At 38.2% G+C, this 27011-nt stretch overlaps 1 protein-coding gene and 1 pseudogene across 4 annotated transcripts in view; one reads left to right on the top strand and one right to left on the bottom strand.

The window, feature by feature from the left end:
* The window catches only part of SBF2 (SET binding factor 2), a 361888-nt gene that overhangs the window by 277150 nt on the left and 57727 nt on the right, over positions 1 to 27011 (bottom strand). The gene's annotated exons all lie outside the window — the stretch shown is intronic.
* LOC308524552 (large ribosomal subunit protein uL6-like) lies at positions 9308 to 10092 on the top strand (annotated as a pseudogene). The gene is made up of 2 exons: positions 9308 to 9405; positions 9621 to 10092. The product of its transcript is annotated as a large ribosomal subunit protein uL6-like (transcript).

Here is a 27011-nt window from a genome sequence, read left to right as displayed (position 1 = left end):
GAACATATTTATTTGTGAGTTGATTATCTATCTTCCTAACTACACTAGCTCCATGCAGTCAAGGATGAAGCCTATTTTACATACTACAATAGAGAAAGCAGCTATCAAACTGTCAGTGAAGCACACTGTACACAAATTAAAATAACTATTGAATAAATTAATGTAATGGCTAATATTTTATATAGTCCAAAATTTATACATATGCTTATATCATTAACAACAACAAGCCCTCTTCCTTTCTAACCAATTGATTCTGCCATCCTGAAAACTAAAAGCAAACATTAATATTTTTGCAAGTGTCACCACAGAATATCAATCTATTCAGCACCCATCTATCCTATAAACATATTCTAATACCAAGAACATATGCCATGTCAAAACTCTGTAGTGGAACATCACACATTGTTAAAGATACTGATAACTGTGGAATACTACTGAAAGAATAGTACTGAACTTCAAAGTCCTAAACAAACTGTTTTTTAGATTGACAGTGAGAAATAATATATTTTGTCAGTTTTATTAATTTATAAACTTAATTTATAGGAAAAAATTCTCAACAAAATAAAAGGTATTGAATTTATAGTTGTAAACCTTTCATCAGTTTAAAACAGGTAGGGGAAATAGCTGTGTTTTCTTTCAAACTATATGTCCTAATAACTTTATATGAAAAAATGTTTATTATTTCTGCTTGTTTTCTTATCTAGTTTAACTCAGCTATCAAAACAGGAATTCCTGTCCACCTGAACCAACGCAGACAGTAACCAAACAAGCTGACCACAGGCTCAAAGAATCATGTCTCCCACAAAATACTATTTCTTGCTCCTTTGCTATTATTTCTTTGGTGGTAAGCAGCCTTGAGAAAATGGTTTTGTTGTTACCTGCATGTAACTTCTCTCCTCAAAGCAATCAGTGGCTATTTATTAAACACATAGCCATGGACTGTGCTTAAGCCTTGAGGAATCTAAGGTGCTTCTCTTGTATCATCTTACAACCATATTAGATGCTCCTGTAATTTTAAAAAATTTATCTATTACCCTTGATGCTAACTTTACCTTGACCCACCTAAAAATCTTCAGCAATGCTAGGTTCAATCTGTAAAATATATTGCACATCCATCCACTGCCATTGCCCTGGTTCAAAGCACTTTTTTCAATAGAGATATTGTAATAACTAACTAGCTAACTACCTGATCTCTTGTTTCCACTCTTGTTCAGGTATAGGCTAGTGTGTGAGCTTTCTAATCCCCAGACTATCATTTCTATATTTTTTTCACTAAGTTTAAACAATTTATGAAAAGAATCTAATGAAATGCGCAAATACACATGATCCACCCTTAATTACGAAAACTGTGTCACAATACATCTTTTTAAAAAATTGACGTATAACATTATGTTTGTTTCAGATATACAATACAGTGATTTAATATTTGTATGAAAATGTGAAATGATCAGGTCCTCCTCTAATTTTGTTGAAATCAATTGCAAATCATCTAACTTCCCAAAGGATTTGTATCCTTATATAAGAATGATTTAGTTTCTAATTTTTTTTGGAAGTATACAAAATGACTTCTCAAAAAATTATCTTATAAATATTAATTATACATGTAACTTTCACCTAGAGACAGATTCTTTAATCAAATATATTTAAAAAGGGATTGGCAAAATACTCTTAAATTTCAATATACCACTGACAGGACAATATTTTTTAACTTTTTATTTTGAAATAACTTATAATCTAAGCAAGTTGCCAAGATAGTCAGAGAAAGGCTCCTTGTACTCTTCACCCAGTCTCCCTCAATGGTTACTTCTTGTACAACTACAGAGCAATATCAAAACCAGAAACCAAAACTGGTACAAATGTGTGTGCACATTTTATCACTTGTATATATTTGTGTAATCACCATCACAAACAAGAAATAAAACCATTCCATCACCATAAAGATCTCCCTCAGGCTACACTTTCCTTCATAGTTCCACCCAACTCCATCATCCACCTCAATGTCCTGGCAACCACTAATTTGTTCATGGCCTCTATAATTTTGTTATTTTGAGAATGTTATATAAATGAAATCATATGCTATGAGTCTTTCTGAGATTGGCTTTCTTCACTCAGCATAACGCCCTTACGACCCATTCAAGTTGTCTATCAATAGTTTGTCATTATTTTACTGCTCAGTAGTATGCCATGGTATACTACATATAGATAAACTAGAGGCCTGGTGCATGAAATTTGTGCACTAAGGATGGGGGGAATCCCCTCAGCCTGGCCTGCACCCTCTCACAGTCCGGGACCCCTCACTCCTTACCATCTGCTTGCTTGCTGCTCCTTACCACTCGGCTCACGGCTCCTTAGTGCTGCCACTGCCACGGAGGCTCCCGCCACCGCCACAGCGCTCGCCAGCCATGAGCCCAGCTTCTGGCTGAGCAGTGCTCCCCCTGTGGGAGCTCACTGACCACCAGGGGGCAGTTCCTGTGTTGAGCGTCTGCCCTGGTTCCACTGTTTGGTCGATTTGCATATTAGGCTTTTATTATATAGGATACGTAGGTAGGTAGGTAGATAGATAGATAGATAGGCCATTGTCAGATAAGTGTTTTGCCAATATTTTATCCCAGTCTTATTCTCATCATGGGGTATTTAGCACAGCAATAGTTCTTAATTTTAATAAATTATAATTTATAAATTTTTCTTTTATATATCATGCCTTTTGCATCATGTCTAAGAAATCTTCAAGTCTTGATTCCCAAAGATGTTCTATGTTCTCTTCTAAAATTTTTATTGTTTTACATTTTAAACTTAAATCTATGATCCATTTTGAGTTATTTTTATATAAATTGTGAGTTCTGGATCAAGATTAATTTTTTTTCTATGAATATCCAATTCATCTCACCATTTATTGAAAAAACATTGAATTGCTTTTGCACCTTTGTCAAAGATCTGGTAGCTTTTACCATAGGAAGCTATTTCCGTGTTCACTATTCTGTGCCACTGATCTATGAATATATGCTTCTACCAATACCACACAGGCTTCTAATGAGGTGCACTGCTTGATAAAATACTAGTCATCTTTTTGTCTTGAGATAAGATCATTGTTTCCCAACTTTCTTCATAAATACCATTAAGTGTAGGACTAGAAATCCCATCATGAGGCAAAGTATGATGAAACATCTATCCAGTTTTCCTCTAAGATTCCTGACTAACATGTCCTCTCAAAAATAGCCTTAATAACAGTCACCACCAACCTTATACAAAACTGATATTCATCAAGAAACATTGCCGCCCTAGCCAGATAGAGCATCGGCCTACAGACTGAAGAATCCGGGTTTCGATTCCAGTCAAAGGCACATGCAGGGTTGTGGGCTCAATCCCCAGTAGAGGGTATGTAGTAGGCAGCCACTCAGTGATTCTCTCTCATTGATGTTTTTATCTCTCTCTCCCTCTCCCTTCCTTTCTGAAATCAATAAAAACATTTAAAAGAAAGAAGAAACAAACAAAAAAAAGAAACAATGCCATGAAGTTCCTAAGCCTAAAGGTACTCAAATAAGACTTCTTCGGCATTTGATGTAACGTTCAGGTTAGTAAAAACAGAAGTAAAAGTGTCATAGAGTTGCACACTTGAAACCTGGATGGTTTTATTAACCAATGTCACCCCAATAAGTTCGTTCAATCAATCAATCAATAAATAAATCCTACACTGCAAAGTAGCTGCAGGATGTGAAGTACAGCATAGGGCATGTTGTTAATAATATATTAATAACTATGTGTGGTGTCAGTTGGGTGGGTACTAGAATTATCAGGGAGATCACTTTGTAAATTATATAATTGTCTAACCACTAAAACTAATATAAAATAATAGAGTGTCAGCTGTAATTGAAAAATAAAATCAACAAACAAGACAAACAAAGAAGCTCCTAAGCTTCAGGCAACATAGATCCTAACTCAGAACTTTGACTAAAGCAGTACAAACGCCTTTTCTCTTCAGCATGTTCAAGTTCCAATTATGTTCCAATTACTCTTGCTGCATAATAAACTATCCCAAAAGGTAGTAGCTTAAATTGAGCACCACTTTACGCTCATAGAGTCTGTGGATTACAAATTCAGACAGCTCAGGGACAGAATACTATTCTCATTCTTTGACCAATATCAACATAGAAGATTTAAGATCAACAGATTAAGACTAGTCATTTCTGAAGAATAGGATTACTGATGGAAGAAGAGGTGTTTAAAGAAAAATGTAATGATTTAACATTGAAATTTCATCTTAAGTGGCTGAAATAGTTTAAAATTTGTTTTTAAATAACTTTAAGGTTTTTTGTTTATTATTTTTATAACTTTAAGTTTTAACTATATTGATGTTTTGTTTAAATAATTAAAAATATTTTATTGACTAAAATTATCCAAACTACAAAAGCTCTATTTTAACCCATTCAGCTGGAAATAATTGATCATCTGTTTTAATTTTACTTTAAAACAAATGTCCAGCATTTTGCACCTGGATAAAACAGTTCAGAGTTAACAAATACTTCAAAGAAAAACATTTGTAAATATGGCAGGTATAAGATGGAGACAATAAGTAGTTGGTATTCATCCCCACACCCAAGTGTATATAAAAAGGTCAAGTCCTAAGTAAAAACAAGAACAAACATGAAATGGGAGGAAAAATAACCAAATAAGGATAAAGGCAGAACTGGAGCAATTACCTAATATATTAAATTCACAATCATACATGACTTAAACCTTCTGGAATTGGGGTGTAATCATTATAGAAACACCAGTCAGCATTTCTTCTAAGACTCCTAGATAACTAAAGGGCTCCTCCCAACTTTCTATGCTAAAGGTTAAGATGTATCTCCCTTGGAGAACACATTTATGTTATCAAATCTTATATACTTACATACTTTGTTGTGTAAGTATTGCTATTTATTGTTAACTTTTTTTATTGACAATATTTTTTATTCTGTATAGTTTTGTTCACCTTTGTTTAATGTAGTAGTTTAAGGGAGTTTTTATTTTTTGTTTTTTTTTTATGTTGCTATGTATAAATGTTCTTCTTGACCTCTAACATTCAAGGATTCGATGACATTTGAAAATGTCTATATTCAGCTATGCTTACACCCACCACACCTCTAACAATGTCCATAATATAGTCCAAGTAATCCAGTTCTAAAGAGGTTCTGTAATGCTGGTATTTCTTTGCTCACCTTGCCCTTTCTCCTCTGCATCCTTCTTCCACTGATTAGGTAGAATGACCACAAGATGAATGCCTTTCACTAAAATTTCCCATTGAGGCCCATTGATAACCATTGGTGCCTTTCACTAAAATTCGTTTCCTCCAAGAAACAGCATACCTGAAAAAGCCCTGAAAACAGTAAAGTGCTATTCAAACATCATTACTGTACAGAGCTTATTTTCTTCACTATAAGAACAACTCCCATTCACAGAATTCAAAATTTAGTTTTAAGTTATGATAAAACCGTAGAAAGACTATCCTGCAATTAATCATATTTCTTCTAAACAATCTAAAAAGTACAACTCTAACTCATCCTAACATAGAATAACTTTTTAATTGCCCTCCTAAGTTTATTCTTCTATGCTTACCAGTGTTTTCACATTACAGGAACAGTTACAAATGGAGAAAACTACCAAGCATTTTAAACTGTTTATATCTTTAAAAAGATGCAACTTGTCAAGCTATCAGATCATCTGCTTTACTAAACGTGACTGATTGTCACAGTTGGCTAAATAAAACCCATTTCTATATAGAGTTCACTCTTCTAATTGCCATGGTAAAGTAGGCTTTTCTAGTATTAAAAATTCCTTATCACCAAAAAACCCCCAGTATTTTCCTTATATTTATCTAAATATTTTCAGACATAACATCTAATTTTTATACAAATAAATGCAGATTCTTGTGGCATAACTGCAAATCACCAATCATCCACAACCAAACCCTATACTCCTTTTCTAAAGATAAGCAACAATTTTTAAGAAAACACCAAAAAAAATAAAACCCACAAATTCTTTGATCTAATCAGCTACTACTCTTCAGCAAAACTGATTTAAATGACTACACATCTCCTGTTTTCATCTTCCTTTTTTCATACAAGGCACTCTTGGAAGTGTGTATCAATTCTAGGCTACATATTCGAAAGCAGGAACACTGGGGAAAGTCTATATTTTTAATTCTTTCTGAAATTTCCTTTGCTCATTGATTTCCTCCCTAACGACAAGGAAAAGTAAAATGTCTATGTAGAATAAAATTATGAATTTCAAATAAATAATAGGTACCAAAGTTCTCATTTTGTTTTTATTAAACCAAAGAACTTATATACTTACTAGGGGCCCGGTGCACGAAATTCGTGCACGGGGTGTGTGTGTTGGGGGGAGAGTGTCCCTCAGCCCAGCCTGCCCCCTCTCACATACTGGGAGCCCTCAGGCGTTGACCCCCATCACCCTCCGATCGCCTGATCGGCCCCTTGCCCAGGCCTGACGCCTCCGCCAGAGGTGTCAGGCTTGGACAGGGGATCCCCATCTCCCCCCGATCACTGGCTTTGGCCCCCGCCCAGGCCTGAGGCCTCTGGCCCAGGAATCATGCCTGGGCAGGGGACCCCCATCTCCCTCTGATCGCTTGCTCCACCCCCCGCCCAAGCCTGACGCCTCTGACCCAGGCTTTAGGCCTGGGCAAGGGGACCATCATATCCTCCCAACCCCCGGCTCCGCCCCCCACCCAGGCCTGATGCCTCGGCCAGAGGAGTTGATCCTCATCACCCTCCGATCACCAATCACCGGATCGGCCCCTTGACCAGGCCTGAGGCCTCCGGCAGAGGTGTCAGGCCTGGGCAGGGGACCCCCAGCTCCCCGCGGTTGCAGGCTCCACCCCTGCCCAGGCCTAATGCCTCTGGCCTAGGCGTCCGGCCCGGGCAGCGGGGACCTGCAGTGGCAGCGGGGGGCGCCGCGATCGTGGGCTTCGCTTTAGGCCCAGGCAAGGGACCCCTAGCTCCTGGGACTGCCAGCTTCGACCGTGCCCAGCTCCCATCGCTGGCTCCACCCCTACTTCCTGCTATCACTGGCCAGGGCGGCAAAGGCGCCTGATTCTCCGATCATGGCTGGGGGGCAGGGCCCTGGGGCCGCCTTTGCCCTGCCCCCCAGCTCTTAGCTCCCCACTGGGTTTCCGATCACTGTCAGTGGCAGGGGGCTTCTTCCTGCTTTCCCTTTTGCCTCCCTGCATTGTGCCTACATATGCAAATTAGCCACCATCTTGTTGGCAGTTAACTGCCAATCTTACTTGGCAGTTAACTGCCAATCTTAGTTGGCAGTTAATTTGCATATAGCCCTGATTAGCCAATGAAAACGGTATCGCCGTACGCCAATTACCATTTTTCTCTTTTATTAGTGTAGATATGCATATACTTATATACTTATATGCTTGTATCCATGGATACAAACAATAGGGTGGTGAAGACCTGGGGCAATGGGTAGGAGCTGGGTGGAAAGGCGTAAAGGGGTGAGGGAGAATGGGAGACATCTGTAATACCGCAACAATAAAATAAAGATAAAAAGCAATTGTGGTCTGACCAGTGTGGCTGACCAGAGCATCAACTCATGAACCAGGAGGTCATGGTTCAATTCCCAGTCAAGGCTAGGGTTGAGGGCTCTATCCTCAGTAGGGGGTATGCAGGAACCAGCCAATTGATGTTTCCCTCTCCTCTCCTCGATATTTTTATCTTTCTATCTCTCTTCCTTCCCCCCCTCTAAAATCAATAAAAATATATTTTTTTAAAAATCAATTGTGCCCTAGCTAGTTTGGCTCAGTGGATAGAGAGTCAGCCTGTGGACTGAAGGGTCCTGGGTTCAATTCCAGTCAAGGGCACATGCCTGGGTTGCAGGCTCGATCCCCAGCAGGGGGTGTGCAGGAGGCAGCCTATCAATGGTTCTCTCTCATCATTAATGTTTCTAACTCTCCCTCTCCCTTCTTCTCTGAAATCAATAAAAATATATTTTTTAAAAATCAATTGTATAGTATATGGGGGAAATATATCTTAATAAACTTTCATGTAAATAAAACCCACAGGAGAGCAGTTGTGAAATAGTAACTAAAAGTCAGTATGTATGTTTGGGCAATGTAGTATAGTTGTTCTTTCTTTGCATTGCAACCTCTACATATAGTTATATAAGGCACAGTTAGTTTTAAAAGGAACACTGTCAATGTAGAGATTTCCAGAGAAAAGCAACCAAGAAATAAGGCATACATACTCATTATCACGACAGAAGACATGACTAGAGATATTGGAAACATTAACTCTCATGACTTTACTATCCTCTTGTGAGATGACTTCTGAATCCATATCCCCAAGTCTAACCTATCCCCTGGATTTCAAATGCATACCCACATGCTAGATGAATATACTTACTTGTCTGTTTCACATACATTTTGGCCTCAACCAGAGAGGTAGCATAGTATGAAGAGCCTGAATCCTGGAGGCCATGATTCAATCCAGCACCTAGATTCTAGGCCAGTGATGGCGAACCTTTTGAGCCCGGCTTGTCAGCATTTTGAAAAACCCTAACTTAACTCTGGTGCTGTGTCACATATAGAAATTTTTTGATATTTGCAACCATAGTAAAACAAAGACTTATATTTTTGGTATTTATTTTATATATTTAAATGCCATTTAACAAAGAAAAATCAACCAAAAAAATGAGTTTGCGTGTCACCTCTGACACACGTGTCATAGGTTCGCCATCACTGTTCTAGGCCCTACCAGTTACCAGTTATATAGACCTTGAAAAAATTACCTGACCTCTTTGTGCCTCAACTTCCTCATCTATAAAATAAAAACAGTAATATTTACCTTGTAAGGTTGTCATGAAATTTTTGAAAGCTCTTAAGATAGAATTGGACACATCCTAACTGATATGTGTTTGTTAAATTTTTTTTAAAAAAAGCATACCTAGCCGAAACTGGTTTGGCTCAGTGGATAGAGCGTCGGCCTGCGGACTGAAAGGTCCCGGGTTCAATTCCGGTCAAGGGCATGTACCTGGGTTGCGGGCACATCCCCAGTAGGGGGTGTGCAGGAGGCAGCTGATCGATGTTTCTCTCTCATCGATGTTTCTAACTCTCTATCTCTCTCCCTTCCTCTCTGTAAAAAATCAATAAAATATATTAAGACTCTTCTTAAAAAAAAAAAAAAAAAAGCATACCTAATAACCAAATTTAAACTCTCCATCCCCAAAACTGTGCCTCTTTCCATACCCTAACCTCTTTTTTTCAGTGAGTCCTTAAAAGTTCTTGTCATAAGGGTCAATAAGGATGAAGACCACGCTCAGCAATCAGACTGTCCACAATCCAGAAAATGTCGACATCTCTCTGAAGGAACGCACAGTTATTATGAAGGGCCTAGAGCAGCCGTGGGCAAACTACGGCCCGCGGGCGGATCCGGCCCGTTTGAAATGAATAAAACTATTGAAGAAAAAGACCGTACCCTTTTATGTAATGATGTTTACTTTGAATTTATATTAGTTCACACGAACACTCCATCCATGCTTTTGTTCCGGCCCCTCCGGTCCAGTTTAAGAACCCATTGTGGCCCTCGAGTCAAAAAGTTTGCCCACCCCTGGCCTAGAGGCACAGTGAAAAAGGACTTCAACTGCATCAGTATAGAACTTCATCTCCTTAAAAGAAAAAGCAGAGGCTTCAGGTTGACAAATGGTGTGGAAATATAAAGGAACTAACTATTGTTCACACCATCTGTAGTCATGTACAAAACATGATCAAGGGTGTTACACTGGGCTTCTGTTACAAGATGAGGCCTGTGTAAGCTCACTTCCCCATCAACATTGTTATTCAGGAGAATGGTTCTCTTGTTGAAATCAGAAATATCTTATGCAAAAAATGTATCCACAGGGTTTAGATGAGGTCAGGCATCGCCTGTTTAGCATCTCAAGGCCCCCGCCCCCCCGAAAAAATGAGTTAATTCTTGAGGAAATAACATTGAACTTGTATCAACTTCAGCTGCTTTGATTCAGCAAACCACAACAGTTAAAAACAAGGATATCAGAAAAGTTTTGGATGATATCTATGCTTCTGAAAAATGAACAGTTTAGTAGGCTGATGAGTAAGATCTAAGTTGTCCAGTTACAGAAACAGCAAGATGAGAGATGACTCCTCAGACTTATTTGTGATATTTTAAAGATGCAATAAAAGCTGTGTATGCATTTGGGGAAGCAGGGGGACATGCGATCTTGCCAGTGAGGGGGAAAAGAGAAGAGGAAAGAAAGAATTATAAAGGAAATGGAGGAAGAAAGAGAGAAGGAAGAGAAATTGAGGAATTATGGCAGGAATTAAAAAATGTTGGTAGTGCTTATCTCTGGTTGAAGAGATTACAAGTAATCATATTCTTTATATACTTTTCTGTATTTCTGAGATCTTCTAAAAATTAGAGATGTGCTTTCCTTTTCATCAGAGGGAGAAAAAACATGCTGTTTTGAAAATACATTTAATGATATTTTGGATAAAGTCTAAGTCCTTCATTACTTGATTCCTTCCACTTCCTATATCTCTCATAACCTCTCATTTCTGTACCTCTGCACAAGTAGCTATATCCCCAGTCACCTTCACCTGGCTAATTCTTACCCATCCTTCAAAACCACTCACAGGTACTATCTCTTCTGGAAAGTCTTCTTAGACCACACCCTGCGCTCTCCAAACCCACTGTACCAATCTAGGTTAAATACCCCTTCTACATTCATCTTTATTTATCTATTTATTTTAAACCTCATCTGAGGATATTTCCATTGATTTTTATAGAGAGTGGGAAGGGAAAGACAGAGAGAAATGTCGATGTGAGAGAAACATATCGATTGGTTGCCTCTTGCACGAGCCCCGACCAGGGGGAGCCTGCAACAGAGGTACATGCCCCTGACCGGAATCAAATCCGGGACCCTTCAGTCCACAGGCTGACACCCTATCCACTGAGCCAAACCAGCTAGGGCTACATTCACCTTTAGAATCTAGTGTACACATATGGCACTTACCACAGTAAGTTCAATAATTAAAGTATTCAAGGCTTCTTTCCCTCTTTCACTGAGACAAAACACTTGTTTTCCTACCCCAGCATCTAACACAGTACCTGACACACAGTCAGAGATCAAAAAAAAGTTGTTCAAATGGCTTCAAAGTCATATTATTTCTATTCTATTATGTTGCCTCTCTAGACAAGTATAAAAGTTGGTAAAGTGAATGCATAAAGTCTGGGAGTATTCAAAGTGAAACAGAATGCCATCATTCTTGTTCCTTCAATCATTTATTCACCAAATATTTATTTAGTACCTCATACACGTCACACATTGGGAACACAAAGGATTTCTTCTCTCATGACACTTTGGGGTGGGGAGAGGAGAAGCCAAACATTGGCTCCATACGCAAAGCTACTAAATAAACACTAGTGACTTATCCCTAACATTAAGAAATACATTTGGAGTGAAGGCGGAGGGGCAGGGGGTTAAGAGATCAACCAAAGGACTTGTATATATGCATATAAGCATAGCCAATGGACACAGAAATTGTAGGGGGAGTGAGGGCATGTGCTAGGGGGTGGGAGCAGCTGGGGAGAGGTCAATGGGGGAAAAGAGAGACATATGTAATAATTTAAACAATAAAGAATTTAAATTAAAAATGAATAAATAAATGTCAAAAAAAGAAATATATTTGATATAGACCATATAATGAAAGACAGCATCCTGTTTAGAAAGGTAAAAGATTTTGAATTAGATATGAGATTAGGTTACTTGAAGACAGCAATTTTCAATCTTTTTTCCTGGCTCCCACATACATGGGCATATCCAGATTTATGCATTCTTTCCACAACATGCTAAATAACTCTACTAATGAACATGACATGAAGCTTCATAGTGCTTGCCAGTTACACTACCTCTTCTTAAAAAAAAAAAAAAAAAAAAAAGCCAAAGCAGTTCTTTACGACTTGCAAAGCCAGAACTTCAAGAGAAACCAATCCTAATTTTCCTGGCCACAATGATTAGACCCGGGAGGACCACCTGAAGTCTGCCTTCTAAGGTCTCTCTATATTGGAGAATGTAGCAGAGACTCCTGGCTGCCCACCCAATATCTATTTTTCCTTTTTTCCCCTAGTAGGAGATTTTATTGGGGATGGCAATATGCCCAGCTCAAAAACTAACAAACAAAAAAAGCCTACTAAATTTTTCTCTCTCTCTTTTAGTCAGGTATAGTTATATACTAGTTCTGGTCAAAGAGATAAAAATGGAAGTCATTAGGAGCACTTCTGAGAAAGCTCTTTTTTTCACATTTTCTATTTAAATTTATTGAGGTAATATTGGTTAATAATATTATTTAAGTTTCAGGAGTAAAACTTTATAATCCATCATCTATATATACCATTATGCGTTCACCACCCAAAGTCTAGTCTCCTTTCGTCATCATATATTTGACCCCCTTTATTCTCTATTTTCCCCCACCCTCTTTCCCCTCTGGTAACCACCATACTGTTCACTGTGTCTATGAGTTTGTTTGTTGTTTTTTTGTTTCACATACCACATATAAGTAAGATCATATGGTTCTTGTCCTTTTTCATCTGACTTACTTCACTTAGCATGATACTCAAGATCCATCCATGTCACTGCAAATGGCAATATTTCATCTTTTTATGGCTGAGTAGGTTACACTATATATGTATACTCTTTAAAAAATAAATAAATAAATAAATAAATAAATAAATAAATAAATAAAGGTGTCACAAATTTTGGACTTAATTATCAGTACCAAATTGCCAGGCCCTCTCCAAATTCTAAACATTTTCTGATATGCAATTAAACAGACAGGCTCATTAAACATTTACGAGAAATTGACAAGAATGGGTATGCATTGCTTGTTTAAACTGTGGTGGGTAGAGGGAAAACAGAGAGAAGGAAATCCAAGACCATGTGACTTCCACAGATCCAAGAATAACTAGGGACAGTCCTGTTTATAGATGGGGCTTCCTCTAGTCTAAGAGCTTTCCTCCCACTGTCCCTTTCATCTGTAATTTCTGAAAGTCTTTCCAGATAGGCCTTTAGGCTAGTTTTAGTCTCTCTCATAAAGCAAACTGCTTCCAATAGGCTCCATGAGAATATTAGAAAGTATATGAATATGAGGGTAGATGTAAGCAAAACTGTGTAGGAGGACCCAAAGAACCAGATAAATTCACTGAAGGACAATGCTAATGTCATAGACTAAGGTCTAGCAGAGGAATAAAATCTGACATCAGAGCTTTGAAATTAATTGAGCTAAAACAGTGTCCACATGAGAATGACAAAAGAAATAAAGATTTTTAAGAGGATTTAAAAAATCATCAGGCAAGGAAAACAAAAGAAAAAATAAACAAATGGGACTAAATCAAACTAAAAAGTTTTTGCACAGCAAAGGAAACCATCAACAAAACACAACCTACTGAATGAGAGAAGATATTTACCAATAATACATCTGATTAGGGGTTAATATCCAAAATATAGGGTGGGGCAAAAATAGATTTACAGTTGTGAGCTAATATGCTAAGTGTCCAACCGTTTGTTTGACCGTTCGACTGGTAGCTATGACGTGCACTGACCACCAGGGGGCAGATGCTCAATGCAAAGGCATGGAAACATAAAACAGACTGATGAATCTCAAAGGGAAGGGAGGAGGGGTAAGGGGAGGGCTGGAAGACATTAACAAAAGATCTTACATGCATGCTAGAGGCCCAGTACATGGATTTGTGCACTGGTGGGGCCCCTTGGCCAAGCCTGCGCCCTCTCACAAGCCCTCTCACAATCCGGGACCCCTCAGGGGATGTGGAACTGCCGGTTTCGGCCCAATCCCCATAGGCCAGGCCGAGGGACTCCACCAGTGCACGAATCCATGCGCTGGGCCAGTTTCGGCCTGATCCCCACAGACCAAGCCGAGGGACCCCACCCATGCACCGGGCCTCTAGTATTTGATATGTTGTTCTCAGCTGCATTCACATATCCTTTCTTGAATGGAAGAGAAAGCAATGCCATTTTAGTTAATGCTTTGTTCAGTTGGAAGGAAGAGACTTGCTTTGATAGCTTTAAACCCTGAATTCTTATTTCAAGCGGCTCTGCTTTTGGTGTTCAGTGTTAGGGTATGTCTTTACACTCTTGGCTATGCATGTTATTGTGAATTATATTCTTCCATTGACCCAAAGGACAGAGTTTTAATTTAGTTCCATTAGTTATCATCAGCATTCATTAGGCTAGAATATATTTTTCTTCCTTATATAACATAAAAATGTCCAGAGGTAGGTGATTTGGTGCTGGTGTTGCAATTTTGTGATTTTATTAAAGACTAGGCTCTAATTTTCTATACCTCCATTTATGGGATGTCCCCTTATTTTCGTGTTCTTATTCTAGGCAGAAAGAAGGGGAAAGGAGGAGAGGGTTAAAAATGTGACTGCGTCTTCCTCCTTTTAAAAAGAGCCTTTCTGCTTCTTGTTGGAAAATTGGAATGCCACATACAAAAGAATGAAACTAGACTGCTCTCTGACACCATACACAAAAATTAACTCAAAATAGATTAAAGATTTGAATACAAGACTCAAAACAATATAATGCATAGAAGAAAACATAGGTACTAAACTTATGGACCTTGGTCTCAGAGGGGGTTTTGTGAACGTGACCCCAAAGTCCAGGGAAATAAAAGCAAAAATAAATGAATGGGACTGTATTAAATTAAAAAGCTTCTGCACAGCAAAAGAAAGTATCAACAAAACAAAGAGGCACCCAACCAAATGGGAGAAGATAGTTGCAAACAATACCTCCAATAAGGGGATACTATCCAAAAATATATGAAGAACTCAAAAATATATGTTGAACTCATGTTGAGTTCAACAACAAGGAACAAGCAATTCAGTTAAAAAATGGGCAGAGGACCTGAACAGACACTTTTCCTAGCAGACATACAGATGGCTGACAGACATATTAAAAGGTGCTCAACTTCACTGGTTATAAGGGAAATGCAAGTCAAAACCAGGAGATATCACCTCACACCTGTTAGAGTAGCTATGATCAATAATAACAAGTGTTATAGAGAATATAGAAAAAAGGGAAGCCTTGTACGCTGCTGATGGGAATGCAAACTGGTATAGCCTTTATGGAAACCAGTATATGGAGGCTCCTCAAAAAATGAAGAACAGAGCTATCATATGACTCAGCAGTCCCTCTTCTAGAGATCTACCTGAAAAAATTAAAAACTACTTATTTGGCCTGGCCAGCGTGGCTCAGTGGTTGAGCATCGACCTATGAACCAGGAGGTCATGGTTTGATTTCCAGTCAGGGCACAGCTCAATCCTCAGAGGGGGTGTGCATGAGGCAGCCAATCAATGATTCTCTCTCACCATTGATGTTTCTCTCTCCCTCTCCCTTCCTCTCTGAAATCAATAAAAAATATTTTTAAAAAGCACTACCTATTTGTACAGACATATGTACCTTTTCTTTCTGTGCAGCATTAATTCACAATAGCCAAGATGTGGAAACAACTGAAGTATCATTCGTTGGATGACTGACCAGAGAAGTGGTACATATGCAGTATATAAGAAACTCCACAACTTAACACCTCTAAAAACAAACAATCTGATTTAAAAATGGGCAGAAAACCTAAATAGACATTTCTCAAAAAAAAACATGCAGATGGCCAACAGACATATAAAAAGCTCAACGTCACTAATCATCAGAGAAATGCAAATTAAAACCATAATGAGATACACTCATACCCGTCAAGATGGTTATCATCAATAAATCAACCAATAAAAAGTGTTGGTAAGAACAGGAAGAAAACGGAACCCTCATGGTGGGAATGCAGATTGATGTATGCACCCCTATTTTCACTGCAGCATTACTTACAATAGCCAAGATATGGAAGCAACCCAAGCATCCATCAATAGATGAATAGATTAAAAAAAAAAAAAGATGCAGTATACATATATACAAGGGACTTAGCCATAAAAAAGAATGAAATCTTGCCATGTGGGACAACATGGATGAACCTAATGGGTATTATGCTAAGTGAAATAAGTGAGACAGAGAAAGACAAATACCAACGATTTACAAAACAGAAACAAACTCACAGAGAGAACAAACTGACTGTCACCAGATGTGAGAGGAGCTGGGAAAATGGGTGAAGAAGGGGAAAAGGATTTAAGAAGTATAAATTGCCAGTTATAAAAATAGTCACAGGGATGTACTAGTAAAGTACGCATAGGGAATGAATATTGTCAATAATATTGAAATAACTATATGTGGGTTGTTCACTTCATAAGGCATATAAATGTCTAATCACTATGTTGTACACCAGAAACATAATGTATGTCAGTTGGAAAACAAATGAACTACAAATAAGTTATTGAAAAAATAAATTAAAATATTTTAAAGAATTATAATTATAGTAATAAAACATTTTCAAAGACCTTTTCCATCTCCCACATCTCTAAAATAAACAATGAGACTAACATAATTTAATAATTAAAACTGCACAACTCATTTTATCTACCTTGGTTCTACAAACTTGAGAGGATATAGAGGACAGGGGAGAAAAGAGAATGGGGTGTTCTCGGATTGCTCCAAATGAAAGAAATCCTTTTTACATCACTAAGTTTTATACCAAAATCACAGAAAACATATCCTAATAATGACAAAAGTGACATCTAACACATAATAATTACTATGTACCAGGCACTGTTCTAAGCTCTTTATGTGTATCAATTCATTTGCTTTTTATATTATTTTTTTCCTATTAGATTGATGAAAAAGGCACAGAGTCTTTATATAATTCGCTCAAGGTCACAGGTTACTAAGTGGAAAAGCCAGCATTAAAACTCAAGCAGTCTGGTTCTGAAGTCCATGCTCTCTCTCAATCACTTTACCAAAATGTCTTTCTAGATGTTATACCTTAAAGTTATTTGGAGGGTCAAACTGGACAGAGCTGAAATTATTTCCTTCTTACTATCTTGTCAAGGTACTGCTACTCTCCCAGTCACCCAAATTTGAATCTGTGAGATAACTTTTAGCCCACAGTGCAATCCATATTCAATTAGTCATACAACCAAACCCTAGCAATTAATCCCTTTCCACTCTTATCGTCATCATCCTGAAATTCCACACCCAAAAACTTCATCTACTTTTCAGGAAGTCAACAGCTCATGCTAACCTTACTAATGAAACATTAATGAACTGCAAGTCTCTAGTACCAATTTTATAGAACATAATTATAATAAAATATTTTTATTCCCCCATAAAAGTTCTCCTTATTAACTTCAGTCCATCATTCTAGCCTGTACATTAACTTTTCCTTCCAGATATATACCAAACACTAACTGGATAAGCAAAATTTTAAATTAAAATGTATCAATCACATTCCCTATTCAAATGACTCATGAAGGCTTTAAAGTTTCAGTACTGAAAATAAATTCTACAGGAAAGTGAGTTTTTTAACCCTGAAATTACACTTGGGGGTAGGGTGCTCTCACTTCAATTACCAGAACCACAACTTATAATACCCTTACGTGCTTTCTTTAATCCATTTTGGTTCCAATGAGTATCAGTGAGACTTTAAAAGGGCTTTACCATATAGGGAGAACCAAATAGAAATAGAGGCCAAGATTTAAAACAGTCTGCAGATAATATAAATCAGAGTATTCTCGAACCTTTTTTACTTCCTGAAACATAGATGTTAGTTACACAGTATACCATGGTAAATAACAAGATTCTCAATAGTCTCAGTATCTCAACACAATGATGGCCCAGCCAAGTGGCGCAACTCCACACTCAGCTATCACAGCGTATTTGCTCTCAGCATTCATCAATCCTAATCTTTTCCAAACCAGTGAATCATCCAAAGCCCGAAAGTACTGTGAAGTTCCCTCATATGGATCCCTTGATTCCCAACTCCCTTTGTGCCAGGATGTGGGAAATACTATCTTCTCTTCCTCTTGGGAGGCAGAAAGAAAGAATAGTTGATTCTGACCTATACCTCAACTCCTCCTATTTTGTTTTAAATCTGGAAAAAAATGACTCTTCTACCTGCTTGGTAACTGACAATAGAAATAACTTTAGTCAATTACTATACTCTTAACCTCCACATAATATGAAGTAGCAACCTGAACCAAAAGGCTAAGGTGACCTGAGATTATAGAATTCATCACTATTGGTATCTGAATCGTGCCAGATATAAATTTAGTGTGACCTGGATTAGATTAACTTCACATTCTTCAATGCCTTGTCATATTTCCAAACCCTTGTGGCACTGCAGTTAACACCTCTGAAAATGACTGCCAGAGCAGTAGCAAGAGCTCATGGCTCCACTAGCCAGAGCTGGCACTACTCTCCAATCTCCAATAGGGTCTGTTGCAAAGTTAGCCAAAAATAATGTCCAAAGATTTGCCAGAGTTGGAGTTTCTTTTTGAAAAGCAGAAGGCAACTTAATTAAGATCCTAAAAATACACTGACATAGTATAACATCCAGTATTACATGGAACCAGATCCCCATCTTAGTCACTTCCTAGATTATGTAAGTGTCTGGACTCTCACCCTGAGCATAATACAATTAAATAGGATGGTAAGATTCCATATTCTGCCCTGCATATGTTCTAGAAAATATAACTTTATTAGGTTAAGAGTTCTTTATTCGTAATTTAATGACTCATCTAAACATTATAGAACCTTCAACTTTTGAAAAAAATTGAATATGTATATACATATATATTTGTTGTTGTTGTGTTGTTAATCCTTACTCGAGGATATTTTTCCCATTGATTTTATTTTTAGAGAGAGTGGAAGGGATGGGAGAAAGACAGAGAGAGAAACATCAATGTGAGAGAGACACGACTGGTTGTCTCCCATATGCGTCCCTACCAGGGCCAGGATCAAGCCTGCAATCAAGGTTAGTGCCCTTGACCAGAATCGAACCTGGGACCCTTCAGTCTGCAGGCCGACACTTTAACCACTGAACAAAACCGCCTAGGGCCAATATGTATGTATTTTAATACAAATTTAGCCAACAAGTTTTTGAGGGAGAAAAAGCATAGTTTTTCCAAGTACAGTAACAACTGGAATATTAACTTAATAGGTCAGGTTAATGTTGTTATACACTTGTGAGAAAGAACAAGGCTATTGAGGATGGTGTGTATCACTCTGAAGGGAAAGTCCATCATCACCATCAAAATGCTACTAGACTAAATAAGACACCTGTCTTGTTTACCACTGTATTCCTGACAACCAACACATTGTCTAGTACCCAGCAGACACTAAGAAAATACTTAAAGATGTATTCAATACAGGCTAAAGCTACATGAACCCTTGGCAAGAGTACTGTATACAAACTAATTTAATAATCAAAAGGGGGTGGGATTTTACCAGAGGACCTTTAAGGTTCCTTCCAAACCCTAAGATTCCATAGCATTTTCATCAGTACATTAGTGAAGATTCTAAATGAGCATCACACTCCATTACAGGAAAGGCCTTTAGAGAAATTTCTACCAATAAACTGAGGCTGCATCACAAACTACCAGTCTTTTTATACAAATCTTCGTCAAGCAGGAGGGAAAAAAAGAAAAAAAAAGAGCAAAAGAGAATCATTAAACTAGACAATTAAACCAAGTCTACAAGTTGTATTCAAATAAATCCTTAAATGCTACATTATGTATGCTAAGAAATAATTAGGAGAAAAAGCCCCTTGTATAAAAAGTACATAGAATCATCCTTTTTCTTTGCAACCCCAAATTAAAAAGCCCAGTATCAGTTGAGCAATTGCTCAGTTACAGGACTTAGAAATAAATAGGATTTTTATACTTGGACTTAATCTGCTTTAATGATAAGCTGTAAATGTGTGACACTACATTTCTCTACCCTTTTCTCTGTCCTTGTATGGAATGCATTAAATATGTAACCTATTTGATTACAGATAATTATAATCACAGTCATGTATAACTCATGTCTGACTAAGTCTTGGCTAGTATCAGCCAAGAAATTAATATCCATCACTCTTCATATTATATATATTTTTAATTATTTGGTAAGGTTATAGTTATAATGATTGGTAATATCAAAAATATGCAAATTATAGAAATAATTTTACTTAGTTCATTTGCTTTCCTTAGATTATTTGCAAACTATGGGCCAGCACTGTTCCTGTCTCTGCTTTATTATTTTTTAATAGTATGTATCATTTCACATGTACCATATAATTTACTTATTCATTATGGTTAGTGCCAGTCTCTCTCCACTAGAACTTTAAATTCTAAGAGAGGGATTTTAGCTGATTCACCACCATATCTTCAACACCCATCTCTGTACTTGACACAGTCAGCACTCTATAAAGACCTGTTAAATGAATGAACTAAATTTTTAAATGGCTATAAATTTTAAAGCAAAAGTCTGGAAAAGTGAGCAACCTACCCAAAAAGTTGTATTTTCCTAAGCACTCACAAGCCAGCTCTTTAATTATCTTTTTTTAATCACCAGTGATCTATATCTAAGTTATCAATTTCTGAACTCCACCCCTGTCCCTTTTTCAAGTTTAGAAACAATTCTTCACTTTTAGTAACAGCATCACATCATTCTGCTTAAAGTTGTCTCTGTCACCAACAGGCAACAAACAGGCTGTTCTATGATCTAACACTACAGATGATACCTAGGTAGAACAACATTAATTTAAATAAATATTCATGTAAAGTTGAAAAGCATCTTCCAGAAATTTTAAAGAGGCCACATTAAGTTTAAAAGAATCTCTAGTTGATGAAATGAGTGAAAAGTATTATTATGAGTAGGGAGCCTTCTTTTCAACACAGAACACGGCTCTTCCTCCATTAATCTTGTCTGAAAGTAAAATATTTAAAACCAGAATCCGGGTTTCTACCTCATCTTGCTTATCAGTACTCGGAAATCTCAGGAAAAGCAATCGTTTTCTGGGTCAAAAGCCCAGTGAACTTCAAACAATGGAAACCACGATTAATTCACAAAATGGTAATAGTTCTCGTGTAAGTTTTATAGCAATTTCCAAAGTAAGTACATAGTATTCAATTCGAGAAAAATACTGAAGATCTTACTACTCTTGATGAAATTCTTTAGTCAGTTATGAAACCAATAGTAGAATCTAACTTTTTCATTAGAACAGTATGGCTATTATAATCAAAGCCATTCCTGAGTTCACACATACCACAGGTGGTTCTTATAAATACAGTTGACCCTCAGTGTCCTTGAGGGATTGGCTCCAGGTCTCCCAAGGACACCAAAATCCTCATATGCTGGAATCTCTTATATAAAATGGTGTCATATCCTATATAATAAAAGGCTAATATGTAAATCGACCCAACAGCAGAACGACCGGTCGCTATGATGCACACTGACTACCAGGGAGCAGACACTCAATGCAGGAGCTGCCCCCCTGGTGGTCAGTGCGCTCCAAAGGGGGAGGAGCGCTGCTCAGCCAGAAGCCAGGCTCAAGGGTGGTGAGTGCAGTGGCAGTAGCAGGAGCCTCCCCGCCTCCATGGCAGCACTAAGGATATCCAACTGACGGCTTAGGCCCACTCCCAGACTGCAAGAGGGCACAGGCTGGGCTGAGGGACCCCCCCCCGCAAGTGCACGAAACTTATGCACCGGGCCTCTAGTTTGTATATAATATCCACATATTCCTTCTATACTGAATTACATGTAATACCTAACAGTGAAAATGCTGTGTAAATACTTGTTATACTGTATTGTTTAGGGAATAATGACAAGAAAAAACAATGTGTACAGGTTCAGTATAGACACAACCATCATAGTCCTAACTACATACTACATATCAACAACAACCTAATGTTTTTTATCAAATATTTTTCATACATGGTTGGTTGAATTTGGGGATACAGACACTGTGGACGTGGAACCTGCAGACATACAGGGGTAACTGTATGGTCTAGCTTTGAAAGAAATAAAAGCCGCTGACTCCTTAATTACCACAGATTTGTGCTATTAGGCCCTTCTGATTTTAGTGTTAAAACACTTCTTGTCATGTCTTTCTAATGTCAGTTAAGATTTCCTAACTAGAATAAGACTTGTCTTGTTAATTTTTTAACTTTATAAAGAAGGAGACGAAAAAACCTTTAAAAAAAAAAACCAACTTGCCCCATCTAACACAAAGAATAGAGCATTATATTCTAGTTTCAAAAAAACTTTAGCAGAAAGTCAAAAGAACAGGGTTTCAGTATCATCCCAGGGATTTATGACATTGGGCAAGTTATTGAATCCCTAGATTTCAATACCTAATTTTTAGCATGAATGAAAATTAATATGAGTACTTAAAATAAATTTAATTTACCTAAAACTGTCAGTTTTCTCTTTAGTTTTCCAAATATTGAATTTACACAAACTTTCCCAACTTCTGAAATGATCTGTCTAAATTTCCACATGTATTTCACATTCTGAATAATTACTAACTTGAAGTATCTTTAAGCTAGAAAAAATTAGCCATTTAAAGAAATAAACCTTACTAAATAAGAATTTATTATTTTTAACTTTAACTTATGAAATATTGATCCTATTTTTATCTTTCATTATATTTAAGGAGATATCAGAAATCATTCCTGCCACCCCAGTTCATGGACACATTTCAGTGCAACGCAATAGTAAACTATTGCTGACATAAGTACAAGCAATATAGAAATACTTCCAATTAAGGCATACATATATAACTTCAAGGCATTACTTAAAGGAGTCAGGTAATGATAAAAATTTGCTATAATTGTAGGCACAGCCACATCACTGATAAATTCAAGTTTATTAATCACTCAAACATTAAAAGCTTTTCTTTAATAAATATACACCTTAGTAATGCTATCCTCTAAATCTTTGTATACTGGTGATATTAGTGACATTTTATAGACACATAAGTACCACTAGAGGCCACTAAGTACTTCACTTTTTAAAACATACATATTTATAAGTTATACGGAGATGACAATGAATACTCAAGGCACAATACAAACTCAAACAAAAAGATGTGGACCTATTTCATGCAGTAATCAGGATTTCTGGATCATCGAAGACTTTGATTGATTAGACCAAGAACTTGGGTATGAGAGAATGGATAATATCAAAATATCATTCCTTATATACCTTTGAAAATAGATTATATAACCTAGGAAGTTGGTGCTCTCTAAATAGCTGTTGCCTTTTATAATCAATCTATATACCAATACATAGGTATATTTACTGATACAGATAAAATCCCAGAGTTCAGTACTCTTTCTTAAATCTCACAAAGTCTGTCACATATAATAATGTTTTTATATCTAAAGTTGCCTACCATCTATACCAATTAAAACTTTAATAGCCTAGCTGGTGTAGCTCAACAGTTGAGTGTCACCCCAGGAATCAAAGAGGCCACTGGTTCGATTCCCGGGCAGGACACATGCCCAGGTTGCATGCTCAATCCCCTTGTGGAAGGCGTGCAGGAGGCATTGATGATGTTTCTCTCTTATCGACCTTCCTCTCTCTCTATCCTCTCCCTTCCTCTCACTCTTAAAAAAAAAAATCAATAAAAACATATTAAAAGAAAAAACTTTAATAACGAAGATCTACCCCCACAGATTTGAATATACCCAAAATTCTGGCTTAAAGAGGAAAACCTGGCTCAGCAGAATAGATAACACCTCAGAAAACTCTGCTCTCAGTTCCTCTGGGAACTGCTGCTAGTCTCCCATGTCCCCTCATTTCTTCCAGTGTCGTCCTCCTTACTAAAGTTAAATAAAAAAATAAAGGGCTCAAGTAGCATCGAGAGATTCTGCAGAGCCAAGTGAAATCTATGAAACAAAATGGGACTTCTTGCTGACTACCCAACCTTTTTGCGTGGTGGTGCACTATTTTTCAAGAGTTTTCAAGTATTCCAGGGAACCTTTATTCAGTCGTGCATTTGGCTTAACTAAAGGTCGCAAAGATGTTCTCCTAAGTTTTCTTTTAAAATCTTTATCGTTTTAGTTTCCACATTTAGTCTATAATCGATCTCAGATTAATTTTAATGTATGGTGTAAGGTAAGGTCAAGGCTAATTTTTTTCCAAATGGATATTCAGTTGTCCTGGCACCATTTATTGAAAACCCTATCTTTTCCACAACTGAATTGCCTTAGCAACTCTACTGAAAATCAACTTATCATATACGTGGGTTTGCTTCTATACTTTTACATGGATCTACCTGTCTATCCTTAAGTCAATGCCACATTGTCTTGCATATTGAGCTTTATAATAAGTCAGTCTTTAAACCAGGTAGTGCAAGTCCTCCAACTTTGTTCTTTCTTGTTCAAACTGTTTGGCTATTTGCTATACAATATGTCTTAGAGATTTGTTCATGTCACTGCATAAAGCTGTATCTGATACTTCTCAAAAATATTTTAGTAATAAAATATACAGAACATAAAATTTATTATCTTAACCATTATTAAGTGTACGTTCAGTAGTGTTAAATACATTCACATTTTTCTGCAACCAATCTCCAGAACTCTTTCCTCTTGCAAAACTGAAAATCTATATCCATTATACAACTTCTCATGCTTCCCTCCCCGACGCCTGGGCAAGCACTAGGAGCCTAGAAATTTGACTACTGTCTGTCTCTATGAATTTTACTATTCTAGGGACTTCACATAAATGGAATTATGCAATATTTGTCTTTTAGTAACTGGCTTATTTCACTTAGCATAATGTCCATGTTCATCCATGTTGTAGTATATGTCAGAATTTCCTTCTTTAAGACTGAATAAAATTTCATTATGTGTATATACCACAATCTGTTTATCCAATCATCTGTCAATGGATACTTGGGTTGCTTGCACCTTTGGCCTATTGTAATTAATGCTAGGGCTGTATGTACAAATATCTGGTTCAAGTCCCTACTTTCAGTTCTTTTGGGTGTATACCAAGAAGTGAAATTACTGGATCATATATGTTCAACTTTTTGAGGAAGCACCATACAGCTTTCCATTGCATCTTCACAATTTTATATTCCCAGCAACAGAGCACAAGGATTTTAATTTTTCCTTATGTTTGCCAACACTTGCTATTTTCTGTTGTTTTTAATAGTAGTGATCACAATAGGTGTAAAGTCATATCTCACTGTGGTTGTGATTTGCATTTTCCTAAAGATTAGTGATGTTAGCATCATTTATGTGTTTGTTAGCCATTTGTACACCTTCTATCTCATACCTTTTAAAAGTTGCATTATATTCTAATGAGCAACTGTGGTACCACTAATCCAATCAGTGATGGACAGTTTTCAATCTCTGCCATGAATAACCTTATACATGCATATCTGTAAGTAACCAACAAATCACTTTGTTCAAGAATAGTTTCAGTTTATGTGTATTTTCCAATATATGACCTTTCACTCTCAAAAGCATTCTGATAAGCAAATTACATGAGAGATGAGTAGCAACATTCCATGTTGTAATAGGGCCAGGCTATTTGCAAACAACATGACTTTGTGCTAGGTTAGACCTGAGTAGTTTCTACATCTTCCTCAGGAAGTGTTCTATGGCCCCAAAGCACCAGGTTTAGCAGAACCCCCGCATGGCAAGAAAACCTTGTCTAAGGTGGTTCTGAGAGTAGTACTGAAGTAGCAGAGCATGGAGACAGGGGAGGTGAAAGATTCTGTAGCGTAAATGAGGCTATTGATGCACTAGTAAAATAAGCACAATTGAAAGTAACTGAAAGTCTAATATACAAGAACAAACCATTTTGGTGAGCATGTAGGAATGTGAGGAAAATAACACCAAGATTGACTATCCTCCACCTCAGAGATGTAAGAGAATCTACTGTCTCAAAAATGTCCTGTAGACTCCATCAGATTCCAACCTGCCATGTGGTTTTATTACTTCAAAGAGACAATTGTCTGGAAGTAGGAAACTAAAATGTGAGCGCAAATCACCACTTTCCAGCTTAAACCCCATATATATCCACTTGCTCTGTTGTGAACAGAACTTAAAATTCCTTTTGTAGTCCTTAGTATATTTTAAAAGCCATGCCTTCATACTTCATAGCAGTATTCTTATGTTTTCAGCCTCAACGCTACACAAAATTAAGAGTCCTTCCACATATCCTTTACACCATCTTTAAAACTGAATTCATCACCAAGTGCCCTACCTCAGCACAGAGGGTTTAGATGCTACCTAAGTATCTTTTATAAGTACTAGGGGCCCGGTGCACGAAATTCGTGCACTGGGTGTGGGGGGGGGGGGAGTGTCCCTCAGCCCAGCCTGCCCCCTCTCACATACTGGGAGCCCTCAGGCGTTGACCCCCATCACCCTCCAATCGCCTGATCGGCCCCTTGCCCAGGCCTGACGCCTCCGCCAGAGGTGTCAGGCTTGGACAGGGGACCCCCATCTCCCCCCGATCACTGGCTCTGGCCCCCGCCCAGGCCTGAGGCCTCTGGCCCAGGAATCATGCCTGGGCAGGGGACCCCCATCTCCCACTGATCGCTTGCTCCACCCCCCGCCCAAGCCTGACGCCTCTGACCCAGGCTTCAGGCCTGGGCAAGGGGACCATCATATCCCCCCAACCCCCGGCTCCACCCCCCACCCAGGCCTGATGCCTCGGCCAGAGGAGTTGACCCTCATCACCCTCCGATCACCAATCACTGGATCGGCCCCTTGACCAGGCCTGAGGCCTCCGGCAGAGGTGTCAGGCCTGGGCAGGGGACCCCCAGCTCCCCGCGGTTGCAGGCTCCACCCCTGCCCAGGCCTAACGCCTCTGGCCTAGGCATCTGGCCCGGGCAGCGGGGACCTGCAGTGGCAGCGGGGGGCGCCGCGATCGTGGGCTTCGCTTTAGGCCCAGGCAAGGGACCCCTAGCTCCTGGGACTGCCAGCTTCGACCGTGCCCAGCTCCCATCGCTGGCTCCACCCCTACTTCCTGCTATCACTGGCCAGGGCGGCAAAGGCGCCTGATTCACCGATCATGGCAGGGGGGCAGGGCAAAGGCGGCCCTGG

The sequence above is a fragment of the Myotis nattereri genome (assembly GCF_964212035.1).
Source record: "Myotis nattereri genome assembly, chromosome: 9".
NCBI classification, from domain to species: Eukaryota; Metazoa; Chordata; class Mammalia; order Chiroptera; family Vespertilionidae; genus Myotis; species Myotis nattereri.
The sequence above is the reverse complement of the archived record's forward strand: the minus strand, read 5'-3'. Positions and strand labels throughout refer to the sequence as shown.